Genomic DNA, 15,430 nt, shown 5'->3' with positions numbered 1-15,430 from the left:
CGGGCTCGGTGGCGACCTGCGGTCGCCACGGGTTCTATTCCCACTTGTCAAAGTCAGAAAAATATCACGATGCACACTGCCATATTTGCACCTCATACAGGTCCGCGCTGCGCATGCGTGCGCTCTCCCGTGCGTGCGCATACTCGCTGTTGCGGGCACCCGCAGGCGCACGGTATGTGCATTTACGGTAGAGTTTATGTGTTCGTAGCGTGCGACTCAATCGTTACATATTTTCACCATATAATGTATTTTGTAGATTATGGTCCCTTTGATAGAATCTGAAAGTTTAGTTAATGTAGAATGTTCATGGACAGAGAAATCCCTCTTTGTTTGATACGAAGGGTCAGACAGGAGTAATACAGTGGTGTTTAGTATCCATCGGAAGAATATTTAATTAGCAATATTCCGGTGTTGGTTTGAAGCGGATTAATCGCTCGTGCGAATAGTTATGGACATAAGAAGTTTATGTCCATTTACTATTATTTGCACTTACTTATCCATGCGGCGGGAAACCCAGTTTCCCACCCACCTGAGCAGTTGGAAATTGTCACAGCCCACCTGTATGAATCAACCTATGACCTTTTGTTATAATGCGAGGAGGAATTCCTGTGTCCAATGAACAATGAGATTGTAGGGACCATTGAATTGTATTGTGTGTGGGGCATAAATAGACAAGCCGATCACATCCAGCTCACTCTTCAACGGTTCTCATTGCTGATAATCGGGAGCTGGATGTCCAGAGGCGCATGCGATCGTTCCCCTTTGTGCGTAAGTTTTCTCCGCACACATATTGTCTTTTCTTGTTATTGTGAGCCATATATCTCTCTCTCTCTCTCTCTTCTCCTCTTTCTCTCGTATTCTCTTAAACGTAATAGTATTGTATTGTATTTCCTGTGTAGTTACCTGGTTAGTTAGTCTATGTTATATTGTAGTGTATGACTTGTACTGTATTATTCTTTTTGCAAGTATAACATTCATATAAGGCGTTAGACCCTAAGCCCGGTAGTTGTGTATTTATTATAGTGTTAAGTATTCACAGAGCGTCGGTGACGCTCAAACAGCTTTTAAGTTAATAAGGTTACACTGTGTTGCATCTACACCCTATCTCTACACTAAGGTTTTACTGCATATTACATTGTTTATGGTTTAGATATAAAGGTTTAACATAGTGAGCGTCTGCGCCGCTGGTGATCTCCTCGTGGTCCCGAGCGTCCGCTACGCTATAGCGAACCATTACGTTAGTCAGCAGCCAATAGCGTGCCTGCCTGTGATCTCTTGGCCGTGAGCGAACGTGACGCTTGAGCGTCTCGACCTCGGCTAAGCGATTGCTACGCAACGTGCGTACCCTTACGGTACTCCATACGTCAATAGCGTACAGTGTTCAAAGGCCTCTTAAAGGGTTTTAAATAAGATAAATATTTAGTTTTATCACACTCTATGGGTGTCGTGGACACCCACGAGTGGAAATAGTCCCTGTTGGTCGGCATGCCAACCATCGGGATAGTGAGCCGTCGGGCTCACGGAGGAGGTCATGTGACTGTCGGTCAGCTGACCGGCGGTCACATGAATACCACCCGTGCTCCTGTACAAGAAGTATGAGAATTCTAACTATGTGAAGCTACTTACATAATATACTTTTGTAAAAACAAATGATCAGCAAGCATTGCAGCTGAGCAGATCTATGTAGCGAGTAGCTGCAGGGGATGTGTGTGGCTGCGCAGTACATAGATCTGCATAGTTGCAATTGTTTTAAACCATTGAGAAGTGATTAGAATTCTCCTATTTCCTATACAGGAGCAAATAGCTCAATGAGTAAAGTGTCTGACTGCAATATAGAATGTTATGGGTGTATATCCTAGATAAAGCCATACTTTGTTTTCTCTGTACTTTGCTACATATAAAGTGTGGAGAAGTCACTCATCCACTGCTCCAGCCAGCTCAATCGCCTCTGCTCACCTGGCGGCTCCCGCTACCCCCCCCCCCCCTCTTCTCTGCGCAGACCATGCAAACAACTTTTGCAAATGCAAAATATGTTTGAAATCTCCTCATCAGTTCAGGTCTTTATGGCAACAGCTCTCACGTCACTTAAATATGGAGATTTAAAGTGGCAATTTGTTTGTGCCGCTTTTAGCTTTGTTTTTATAAATAGACCCCTGTATCTTTTAAATCTACCACTTCCAGCCCGTCTAGAGCTTCAGACCTACTCACATTTGCTCAGACGCCAAAAAATCTTCGATATTCTGGAAATTGCGTATGCATCAGCGAGTGGATAGCGATCTGTGATGCATTCGCAAACTTGCACGGGGCGTTTTTTCTTCCTGTTCGGGCGGCGCCTTTCTACTTGCAGACAACTGCAATTTCTCGGAATAGCGACCCATGCTGAAATAGGCCCTAAATACAATGTTGATTAAGAATGGAGTGAGAAGTAAGGGGGTGGCACGCTTCCAATTTAGTGTATGTAAATATACCAGATTGCAAAAGGCAAACCTAACGAAATAGGGGTTTAGAGATCTAGGAGAAAGCATTTCTAAATTCTAACACATAGTTAGAGATATAGGGGGTCATTCTGAGTTTATCGCCCGCTAACTATTTTTAGCAGCCGTGCAAACGCATAGTCGCCGCCCACGGGGGAGTGTATTTTCCCTTTGCAAGTGTGCGAACGCCTGTGCAGCCGAGCGGGACCAAAAAGTTTTTTGCAGTTTCTGAGTAGCTCTGGACTTACTCAGCACTTGTGATCACTTCAGTCTTTTTGATCCCGGAACTGACGTCAGACACCCGCCCTGCAAACGCCTGGACACGCCTGCGTTTTTCCAACCACTCCCCGAAAATGGTCAGTTGACACCCACAAACGCCCTCTTCCTGTCAATCTCCTTGCTTTCGGCTGTGCGAATGGATTCTTCATTAAATCCATCGGCCAGCAACGATCCGCCTTGTACCCGTACGACGCGCGTGCGCATTGCGGTGCATACGCATGCGCAGTAGTAACCTGTTCGCTGCGCTGCGAAAAACGGCAGCGAACGATCAACTCAGAATGACCCCCCATGGTCTTGCGAAGAGACAAGCAAATTAACGGGTCATGCGAAGAGTCTCCTTTGTAAGCGCAGAGAGGGTACGTATGTACGGTAACCAGGTTCCAAAAACTTCTCCGCCGTTTTCTCCTTATCAATTGACATTTTCAAACAATCCATATTAAATAGATAGGAAATTCGTGGCATTAACAAGGATAAAGTGAGAGTGTCCAAGGAGATCTACTGGAACAGAATTGTTTCCCCCCGTCCCCCAGCTAATTTAGCCTATAGAAATACAATGCCCTGTAGGAGACCTAGCATGTCGGGAAGTTGGATAGATGTCCCAGAGGGCCATTCAGGAGAGAGAGTGAAGGTGATACCTAAGGTATGTCTAATATTGGTACGGACAAGGGACCAAAATGTGGTGACTCCTGGACAACTCCACATGCAGTGATAGAGATCTGCCTTGGGGGCATTACATTTAGAACATGCGGAATCAGAAGAGATTCCCGTTAAACTGCATAGTTTAGGGGTAACAGAAGCCCTCTGGAGAAGCTCATAGTGTGTCTCTGCATAAGGTTCAGAAGTCAGAACCTCGTTAAGATACTATGGGGGGAATTCAAATGTTTGAAAAGTCGGTTGGGTGTCTGTTTTTTCCTGTCTATTAGATAGGAAAAAACAGACACCCAACTGACTTTTCAAACATTTGAATACCCCCCACTAAGGTTTTAAGTATGTCATTATGAAGTACATTAGGAAAGTCAGTTGCCTGTTTGGCAATACCAGTTTGCAGTCCATCCACTGTAAGTGAGTGGTTAATATGTAAATACAAAAAGGAAGTAGAGTGACTCCTCCCAGGGCAGCGGTGCGGCCAGTTCCTGCAGAGTGTCAGCTTCAGCCAATTTAGATAACAACTTAATTATATAACTACGAAGTTAGTAATAAACAAATAAATGAATAGGGAGATGTGGAAACTTCTCCATTAAATGTTCAAAGGGCAACAATTTGAGTGTCTGTTGGTCCAAAAGTTGGTAAACTAAGCGGAGACCCTATAGATGCCATGTATGTAGTATGGGAGAAAATTGGTATTGTGGACCGAGACGCCCATCCTGGAACGAGACAAGTGCCAGGCTGCACAAGTACTAGTAAGTAGGAGATTATTAGCCACACAAGGCGGAAATCTGGAGGATCTCATGTGTACGAGTCTGGGTGGTGGGATAGCAGGGCAGAAAGCTTGTTCTAGATGTGTATTAGCGAAACTATCTGAACCCTGCAGCCAATCCACAGCATAACGATACTTTGCTGCTAGGACATAGCTTCAGATACAGGGAAGATTAATGGTATCCGTTCACATGGTCGACCATGTTATGGTCGACAGTCATTAGGTCGAGCACTATTGGTCGACATTGACATGGTCGACATGGACACATGGTCGACACATGAAAATGGTCGACACATGAAAGGTCGACACATGAAAAGGTCGACATGAGTTTTTTAACTTTTTTTCTTTTGGGGAACTTTTCCATACTTTACGATCCACATGGACTACGATTGTAACGGTAAAGTGTGCTGAGCGAAGCGGTAGCGGAGCGAAGGCACCATGCCCGAAGCATGGCGAGCGAAGCGAGCCATGCGAGGGGACGCGGTGCACTAATTGGGGTTCCCAGTCACTTTACGCAAAAAACAACACCAAAAAAAGTTTAAAAACTCATGTCGACCTTTTCATGTGTCGACCTTTCATGTGTCGACCATTTTCATGTGTCGACCATGTCAATGTCGACCAATAGTGGTCGACCTAATGACTGTCGACCATAACATGGTCGACCATTCATACCGGAACCAAGATTAATACCTCCCAAGTCAGGAGACTGGCTCAGTGTGAATAAGGATATACTTGGCTTTTTCCCGGACCAGATGAATTTGCTGATGGCTTTGGTTAGAGTTTTTAAATCAGAATTTATTAGTAAAGGCGGCATTTGACTCCGGTGTAACAGCCGAGGGAATTAAATTATTTTTACCAAATGACATCTCCCTATGTATAAGAGGGGCAAATGTTTCCAGGTGTGAAAATCACCCAGGGTACATTCATAATGGCCGGGAAATCTGCTGCATAAAGGGGTCTATTCATGAAGCAGTGAAAAGTGTGGAGAAGTGAGCCAGTGGAGAAGTTGCCCATGGCAGCCAATCAGTGTTGAGGTAACATTTATAGAGTGAATTCTATAAAATTATACGGAGCAGCTGATTGGTTGCCATGGGCAACTTCTCCACTGGCTCACTTCTCCATACTTTTCACTGCTTCATGAATAGACCCCATAGAGTGGAAGGATTTATGGGAATGTAAGACCAAAGTAAGTCAGCGATGAGCTTGCCCATTTAAAGGGGAATGAACCATTCTAATCTTCTGCAGCCCCCGCTTGTAAAGCTAGAGCTTCTGATTTGGTTTAATTAACCACAAACCCCGAAATAAGCTCAAAGTCGACTCCAAGCTATTTTATGCTTACTATCTAATTTTGCTCTGACATGGAACTTTATTCTCTATGTCCAGTTATGTATTCCTTTAGTTGCAGTTATATTGTATATACAGTCATAGCCAGATTAAGAGGGGGGCGCAGGGGATACTGTACCCCAGGCCCCCATCTGTCAGGGGGCCCTCTAGCCAAAGCACACTGATATCACTAGCTCTCCCTTTGTGCAGCAGCAGAACCAGACCTGTAAGTGACCCAGAGATCCCAGATGTAACGTGTTATCTAATGAGAGCATTTAGGTGTAGAGAGAGATACGCACACACACACACAGTCCTCTTGAGTCCTGTCCCAGTGTGTGAGTAGTACAGTGGCTGAAGCTATTCTTGTATGTGTCTTTTTTAGACTACACGAAAACTTTAAAAAATAGTTGTCTCTCAATTAGGTGGAGCTATGAAGAGTACCCAGGGATTATTAAACTATTACATTAAATCTAATATAAACTATTGGTTTAAATTTAATATACACAATCTAATATACACCCCCAATCTCCCGGGCCCCCCTGTTTTAAGTGCCCTGGGCCCTTCCAAGGCTTAATCCGGCCATGTATACAGTGCCCTAGACGCATGCACAATAACCTACAAAGAATCTTGGACCTACTGCATGTAGATCAAGTGTGTACTTGTTTGGAATAAATGCCCACTGCATAAACACAGTTGAGGCACAGGAGCCATCGGTACCTCTGCATTATAATCTTTTACTGTGTGTGATAACTAATAAATACCCTTCTAGTCAGAGATGATTTTATCTCCCTGATGAAATCCTAAATGAGCAAAACGCGTAGGATCCATTATTGTCCACACTGGCCACCACTTCTGAGCCCTCCTGAATGCCATTTTATACATCTTCCTGCTCCCTTGATCTCCAGGAACTTCAGAAATGAAGGAAATCTTAACAGTAACAGTCTTAAGTGTTTAACTCTACTTACACAACTGATTGTACAGAAAACATTTTATAAGGAAGCTGATAAATCTGCATTAAAATAAGTGGACCCATCGTCAAAAACAAAAGGGCTGAGAATTGTCTTACCTTCAGCTCTCGTTATCCGGTGTTGCACTAACCAGCGAGCAATGTAAGGGTTTGGTTAAAGGAAACATATTCCAGGCGTAGGACAGACCCATAAAACTCAACAACAAATATGTACTTTATGACTGATCACTTTTTACAATATCCTGGCAGTTGCTATACACAAGATGTTCCTCTGCTATCTCTGTTACGTAGCCTTTCCACCTCCTATAAGACTCGCTTACAGGAGGGGAGGGTTCCCAACGACCTCCGTGCATGGGTCGTCATAGTAACCAATAAAAGTTATTCATAATATACATAATATATGACCAAGTCTACAGTTCGGCACGTCATACCCTAGGTGGCCAAAAAAAATGTCAGATTAACTTTATTATATATATTTTTCATCTTTGTTAGAAATGATAGAACACTAATTAAACTCTATATTAATAAATGATAAGTTTAGCACTCAGAAAGGCACAAAAAGTAGTTGTTGTTTTTTTTTAGAAAATCGTTTTATTTAGATTCATGATGATAATAAGTTGTGCAACCGACAAAAGAAACATCGACATAAACCAAAAAGGAAGAAACATTGTGGTTTAGCAACAGATATCTAGAGACACCTTATTCATGTAATACAGTTGATAGGAAGGAAAATTACTAGAAGAAAACAGTTGCGCACAGACACTTATAATGCAGCCCAGATAACTCAAATGGCTCACCAACAAACCATGAAAATACAATGCAGGAAAAAGAGAGAAACCCAGTGGCGCAAAAGTGAAAAGAACAATTTAAAAGGACATCTTCCCTGTACAAATGTCCTCAGTGTTTTCTTCAACTTAGATAGTTTTCTTTTTGAAGATCCACTCTGAAGTAAATTTTACCTCGGACAAAAGGATAATTTCCTTAGTGCAACACTGTGATTATAAGTGGGTAACACTCCTATAAAGCATATAGTGTTTACACTTACATTCAATTAGATATATAAATGCCCATAATCCTCCACATCTGGAGTAAACTTCTTTTAATCCTTCATCCAGTATGAAACTCAAAGGTAAAGGAAAGGGGTTTAGTGCAACACCGTTTGTTAAAAACAGAGATAATTTATTCAAGGTCGCACTTACAGGATATAAGATTCATATAAGCATATGGATGAAGGATTAAAAGAAGTTTACTCCAGATGTGGAGGATTATGGGCATTTATATATCTAATTGAAAAGGATATATCTAATTGAAAAGGATATATATGAGGGCAAGCCAATGTGGCACATTTATATAAGGTGTGAAAAAATACAGATGTGATGTAAGGACTGCGTTAGGGCAGGATCTTTGAGACAGATAAGATAATCAGGGTTAGCCCTGTGTAAATGTTTGCACTGAAAACTAACCCTGGCACTGTGATAAAAGAAGTCACAACACAATGTACATTTGTATCATAATGATGCGATAACCATTTCCCTTATGTTATGGATGTGGTATACTGTATCACAGGAAAATCAAGTCTCACACACACTTCAAACACTGTGCGTGGGGGTGTGGCCTCATACCCATGAAGCCACACCCCCTGGTGTGAAATTGTGAGGGCGTGACCAGGTGTCATGCCCCGTTCTTGTTTCTCTCCCAGGAAACAGTGGATGACGTGCGCACGTGCATCAACCATCACCACTGCTTGGTGACAACATCCGACGGGGTGCCACCAAAATAGCAGAGCAGTTCCACTGTGTTGTTGTCACCCAGTGTGGTCCGCACCCCCTCCCCTAGAGGTGCCACTGCTGGTCACAATTTGTTTGCTAGATGCAAATGCTGCCAGCAGTTTCTGTGCGTGCAACAAAAAAAATCAAAAAAAGTGCATTAACATTGTTACAACCTTGTCCATGTACACATATGAGGTCTCTAATAATTAAACCTTACCCATCAGTCTTAATTTGTTACCTAGAACTCCCAATACAACAATAAAACACAAATACTGTAAGTGCTCATTCTTTTTTTCCACTCGGATTATGTACTCTATAATTCTGCGTCTTTATCCTTGGTTCCACCTTCACCGTAGTCATCCAAATTCTCGTGGTTACTGGAGAAGAGACCATGTCCAACCATAGCGGGCAATATTATACATGAGTGAGCCAATGGAAGCTGAAATGTATGCCAAGTGAGTCCGCGACTTTATGGAACCAGGCATAAAGACGCAGAATTATAGAGTACATTGGGGGTCATTCCGAGTTGTTCGCTCGTTGCCGATTTTCGCAACGGAGCGATTAATGCGAAAATGCGCATGGTACGCAGTGCGCATGCGCTAAGTATTTTAGCTCAAAACTTAGTAGATGTACTCACGTCCGAACAAAGAATTTCCATCGTTGAAGTGATCGGAGCGTGATTGACAGGAAGTGGGTGTTTCTGGGCGGAAACTCAGCGTTTTCACTGCGTTTGCGGAAAAACGCAGGCGTGCAAGGGAAAAACGCGGGAGTGGCTGGAGAAACGGTGGAGTGGCTGTCCGAACGCTGGGCGTGTTTGTGACGTCAAACCAGGAACGAAACTGACTGAACTGATCGCTAATCGTGAGTAGGTCCGGAGCTACTCAGAAACTGCTAAGAAATATGTATTCGCAATTCTGCTAATCTTTCGTTCGCAATTCTGCTAAGCGAAGATACACTCCCAGAGGGCGGCGGCCTATCGTGTGCAATGCTGCTAAAACCTGCTAGCGAGCGAACAATTCGTTACTGAATGATAAGGCATGTACGGTCTATAAGTTGCATAAGGAAACTTTGTTAACTGGTTCATTGATAAAAATTGAATTGTATTTTTTTTTTTAAAGATATGAAGATCCCCAGTAATAGAGCCTAACCACAGTGCTCTCTATAATAAAAAAATAAAATAAAACATTCATCATTGATAAAGGTGAAGAAGAATGTCTCCTATAGAATAACCTCCATACGCGTTTCGCAATAAAACACCAACTGCTTTTACTAACTGAGCTCACCAATTCTTATAGACTTTTACAATCACTTTCAGAAAGAGTTGATCCTCTTTTTATGATGAAACCATGAATAAATGTAAAGATTTTATTTTTAATTTGTTGAATTGAATATAGTTTTAATAAACCAGTTTTCACTCGATACCCAGCTAACATTAAGGTCACGCACAGAAATATGTGTGAACAGCTGCCTCAGGGCTCTAATTATATAGCCCTAAGCATAAGCACTTCAGTAGGAACAGACTGTGTAACACATCCCGCGGGAAATTGGATCTGCCCGAGAGTTATTATTTATAGGACAGTAGTTGTTGATGCCCAATCAGAGATCATTTCAATATACCTGGATCTCTTTTCTCCCTCTTATTTTCTCTATATGTAGAATATTATTGTATTATATTTGGAAGTTGTTTGTTCCTATAGTGAGAGGAGTCCACTGGTTTATACCATGCATGTAGAGCGGGTGACATACCGGTGGTTGGGATGTCGGCAATCACATGACGCTGAAGATACCGATATTGGAGGGGGTAAGTACTTTTACCATCCCCTACCCTAACCCTCCGGGTGTGGTGGTTAGGGTTAAACCTTGGGGGGGGGGGGGTGGCAAGGGCTAACTACCTCCCCCAGTGCCTAACCCCCCTCTCCCCAGTGCCTGACCTTAACCCTCCAGCCTGGGCACTAACCCGAACCCCGATACTTACCTTTGGGATGTCAACTGTTGGTGTTCAGGATTCCAGAGTGGTCACATGACCGCCTCTATCCCAACCGCTGGCATGCCTAATGCATCATGACAAGACACAACTCTTTCCTACCTCTTGTTGGCTGAGGGCTGTAACATAATAAACACAGTTCCAGCTAGTGGTTGAGATGGCATTGCAGCTCTGCATTGATTCACTAACCAACAATTAAGTCATCCCAGTGGTAAGAGCTTAGATAGGTTTTTATTTTCAGAAGAGTTTGTATTTTCACAAAATGCCATTAGTCTTATTACTCATTCTAACATGTCCATAAAAATTTGACCCACATGAAATTTCAAGAAAGGAAACCAAAAGCCAACGGGACTGTTTTCATATGTCTTCTAAATACCACATATAAATCAGATGAACTGTAGATGAGAGTGCTGGACATTTTCATACTACATATAAATCAGGACTGTCTTTTCGTATGGGCTCAATGGGGCCCTATACTGATAGCTGAGGGTTCCCTCTTTCCAGGGGTACCAGATTTATGAAAATCGGTCCTGGGGAAAAGGCGAAATCCAACGTCAAAGAAGTGGTCCCCATCCAAGCCTGTTAATTGCTCTTCCCAGCCAGATATCTCAGGTTCTGTCTGACAGCATTTTTCTGTGGGTATACTCCAAAAGCTGGGACTCTCCCCTTTTGGTGGACACTGGCAGCTTGTCTCTACTATGCCCAGAACCAGAGATATCAGCCTTCCAGCAGCTGGTCCCTGCTCCAGTTCCATATGCAGTTTTACATATTCGTTGGTGGATTGCTCTGGCTCCTGAACTCTGATCCCCATGTCCCCAGAGCCGGCCTTAGGCATAGGCAAACTAGGCAAATGCCTAGGGCATTTGGTATGCTTAGGGGCACCAGCAGCTTCTGCTGATTAAAATGATATGTGGCATGTCTATATTGTGTGTGTGACTGCGGCTGTTTCTGCATACGAAATGCTACGTTTCAGTGTATTCCTGGAAATCACTGTAATGTAGCATTTCATATGCAGATACAGCCGCAGTCGCACACAGAATATAGGCATGCTGCATATCATTTTAATCAGCAGAAGCTGCTTGTGCGTCCTAGCCACATAGTAATGCAAATAAGATAAATTTTCATAAACAAAAGGCGCCTGACGTTAGCAGAGCTGCCAGCTGACTCATGCCAGGCATTTCCTGCAGAACTAGCGGCGGTGCTAGGGGGCACCAGCCAAAATATTGCCTAGGGCATCATATTGGTTAGGGCCGGCTCTGCATGTCCCTAGTACTGTACCCCCTGAAAGGTGGGACTCTCTAGTTTTTTATCCCATTCAAATTAAGAAATCTATTTCCAGGAACTGGAGATATCTGCAGTCAAGCAAGCTGCCCTCCCACCGGAAAATGATGAATATTAAGCCCTCTCTACTATCCACCCCTCCTCTGCGTATTAAACAGCCCCTACCACCCTGGAAGTCATGTACCGGGGCCCCTTCATTCAGCCCAATGCCTCCTTCTACAGTTTAGTGTTTTCCCTCCCGCCCCATCTCCCACCATCTGTGCAGTAAAGGAGTAATTAGCAGATATTACTGCTCCAGGCCCTACATGCTGAGCGGAAGATAGAACACCCCCTACCGCCCGTGCGACATCAAAGCTGCCGCTGATAGCACTCCCCACCCCTACCGCTGGAGGATGGGTAGGGGCCCCAGTGCATTGCTGTGCCCAGGGGCCTATACTGCTGTTAAGACGGCCCTAATATAAATACTTTGTGGTTCTTGTATTGCTAATAATCCACTGTTACAAAACAGTACAAAGCAGGAATCCGTGTTTGGGGTTTGAAAAAAATATCTGCAGTTGAGACGAAAAAGCATTTATTTTTATTTTCAAATTTGCACTGTGTCGATTTAAATTCTGCCTTTCTGGAGGCAGAATATGGCAGCCCAACAAGGCCCACCGTATTAAAGAGTAGATTCCGCATTAAATTAGGGAACTTTATTTTATTTGACACAAGATGAATGGGATTTGGGCTTTAGATCCCCCCAATACAGTATATGGAAAACTATTTTATTCCTGGCAAAATTGTTGGGTGATCACAAGTGATCATCAGGCAATACGTACTAAGGGGCCCCTGCATTGCACATAGGGGACCGCCTCTTTCTAAAATGGGTGGTCATTAGTTATTTTCAGCAAGGTTGGGGGAAGATCTTCCTCCATTCATCATTTATCTTCAGTGTGAACTCCAGATATTAGTCTGTACATGGGTATACTGTTCCCCCATCTTTCTATGTTACAGTATATGATGATGGAGATTGTGGGACTTAAAGTTACTCCTCCCACCATTTGTATTCTGTTTTATCTGTTTTCTTAAAAAGTGCTGCACCAGCGACACTTCCAAATTTACTGTCCATGGCTGCATGGAGTACTCACCGGTCTCCCGGACCTGTGGGACAAAGTAAAATTATCACTATATTGCTAAGTGTGTACCCATCTGTGACAGGACGGTCCCGTACGAAAGCACTCACCGCTTTCGCGTCCCGTCTCCTGTGCACAGAATGGAGGGTCAGGTCACACGAGGCCTGACCACATAGGGGATTCCCGCTTACCGTCAGTAACCGCCTGTTACTGACTCCTCCCACTGCGTTGGGGGCGGGTTTATGCTGCCACCACCAAACTCCTAACCTGCCGTGGCGTTTGGAACCACGGTTCTGCTCTGTATGTGCCGACGCACTGCCTTACCACACCTGTGTGGTGTTGATGAATCCCCACTAGCCACTTGCTAGGCCTCTACCGGTAGCTGGCGGAAGGCGGAACTTGGAGACGTTAGGTGCTTCCCTGGACAGCCCGGAGGATGGGGCTATGTTTGGCATAACCCTGGAGGTCACAAGATGAAGCAATCTTCTTGAGGCAGATGTTTATTTGCTCAATAATAGCCTTAAAAAAGACTCATCCCTATTGCTAGGGGCAACAGCATACAGCAAGATGTTCCAGCAGAATAACGATGGTACAACTACAATACAATCTGGAGGCACGCAGGCATCCTTTTTATGTCAATTTTCCACACAGTACCACAGGGGGGTAAGCCCTCCCTGTCTTCTCCAACCAATCAGGCTATCACACAAAATATAAATAAATTAAATTTTACAAGGATGTCAGTAAGTGCAAAAAAGCTATTTCCTTTTTCCTGCCACACACAGACAAAGTTTTGTATAATTTAAACTCCAATTCCTACCACCTGGGAGGTTACAATTCACCATTGATACATTTAACACATAGCTTTAAATACGGTTTGTATTGGATTTACCAAACAAATATTCTTCCTTCCTGCATCTGCCATTCAGGATTCGTATATCAATTAAATCAGCTACATGAAACAAACAGGTTCCAAGCCCATAGATCCCGTGATTAGCATCTTAAGTTATTCATAATATACATAATATATGACCAAGTCTACAGTTCGGCACGTCATACCCTAGTTGGCCAAAAAAATGTCAGGTTAACTTTATTATATATATTTTTCATCTTTGTTAGAAATGATAGAACACTAATTAAACTCTATATTAATAAATGATAAGTTTAGCACTCAGAAAGGCACAAAAAGTAGTTGTTGTTGTTTTTTAGAAAATCATTTTATTTAGATTCATGATGATAATAAGTTGTGCAACCGATAAAAGAAACATCGACATAAACCAAAAAGGAAGAAACATTGTGGTTTAGCAACAGATATCTAGAGACACCTTATTCATGTAATACAGTTGAAACAAAACGCGAGTATCTATAGTATCAGTGAGAGTAAGGAAAAAGAATATAAGGGAAGGAAAGAAAGATAAAGAAGAGAATGGAAGAGAGGGAGAGAAGAAGTAGAAAGCAAAAAGAAAGGGAATCAAGACCAAAGTGAAGAAGTGGGGAAAGAAAAAAAAATAGTTTATACTGTAGGTAGATATTCAATTACAACATATTAAAACATAAGGTACAGAAGATTCTACTACGAAAGCATCGGTGAGGTACGTCTGAGGGGTGTATAAGGTGATTGATGAATCACATGTGGTTGACACATAATCTTTTTATTGCTCAGTGTAGCAATAGATGAATATTTCACCCAACCTACCGGACTTACACAGATAACCAAAAGGATATATATGAGGGCAAGCCAATGTGGCACATTTATATAAGGTGTGAAAAAATACAGATGTGATGTAAGGACTGCGTTAGGGCAGGATCTTTGAGACAGATAAGATAATCAGGGTTAGCCCTGAGTAAATGTTTGCACTGAAAACTAACCCTGGCTCTGTAATAAAAGAAGTCACAACACAATGTACATTTGTATCATAATGATGCGATAACTATTTCCCTTATGTTATGGATGTGGTATACTGTATCACAGGAAAATCAAGTCTCACACACACTTCAAACACTGTGCGTGGGGGTGTGGCCTCATACCCATGAAGCCACACCCCCTGGTGTGAAATTGTGAGGGCGTGACCAGTTGTCATGTCCCGTTCTTGTTTCTCTCCCAGGAAACAGTGGATGACGTGCGCGCGTGCATCATCCATCACCACTGCTTGGTGACAACATCCGACGGGGTGCCACCAAAATAGCAGAGCAGTTCCACTGTGTTGTTGTCACCCAGTGTGGTCCGCATCCCCCCTAGAGGCACCACTGCTGGCCACAATTTGTTTGCTAGATGCAAATGCTGCCAAACAATAAAGTGCATTAACATTGTTACAACCTTGTCCATGTACACATATGCACCCTTTAGCTGCACCTAACTCTAAATGAGGTCTCTAATAATTAAACCTTACCCATCAGTCTTAATTTGTTACCTAGAACTCCCAATACAACAATAAAACACAAATACTGTAAGTGCTCATTCTTTTTTTCCACTCGGATTATGTACTCTATAATTCTGCGTCTTTATCCCTGGTTCCACCTTCACTGTAGTCATCCAAATTCTCGTGGTTACTGGAGAAGAGACCTTGTCCAACCATAGTGGGCAATATTATACATGAGTGAGCCAATGGAAGCTGGAATGTATGCCAAGTGAGTCCGCGACTTTATGGAACCACGCATAAAGAAGCAGAATTATAGTACATTGTCCAATCAAACAATCGTTACTGAATGATAATGCATGTACAGCCTATAAGTTGCATAAGGAAACTTTGTTAACTGGTTCATGATATTTTTTTTTTAAATATATGAAGAGCCCCAGTAGTAGAGACTAACAGCAGTGCTCTCTACA

The sequence above is a fragment of the Pseudophryne corroboree genome, chromosome 8 (assembly GCF_028390025.1).
Source record: "Pseudophryne corroboree isolate aPseCor3 chromosome 8, aPseCor3.hap2, whole genome shotgun sequence".
In the NCBI taxonomy this organism is placed as follows: Eukaryota; Metazoa; Chordata; class Amphibia; order Anura; family Myobatrachidae; genus Pseudophryne; species Pseudophryne corroboree.
Note: the sequence above shows the minus strand (reverse complement) of the source record.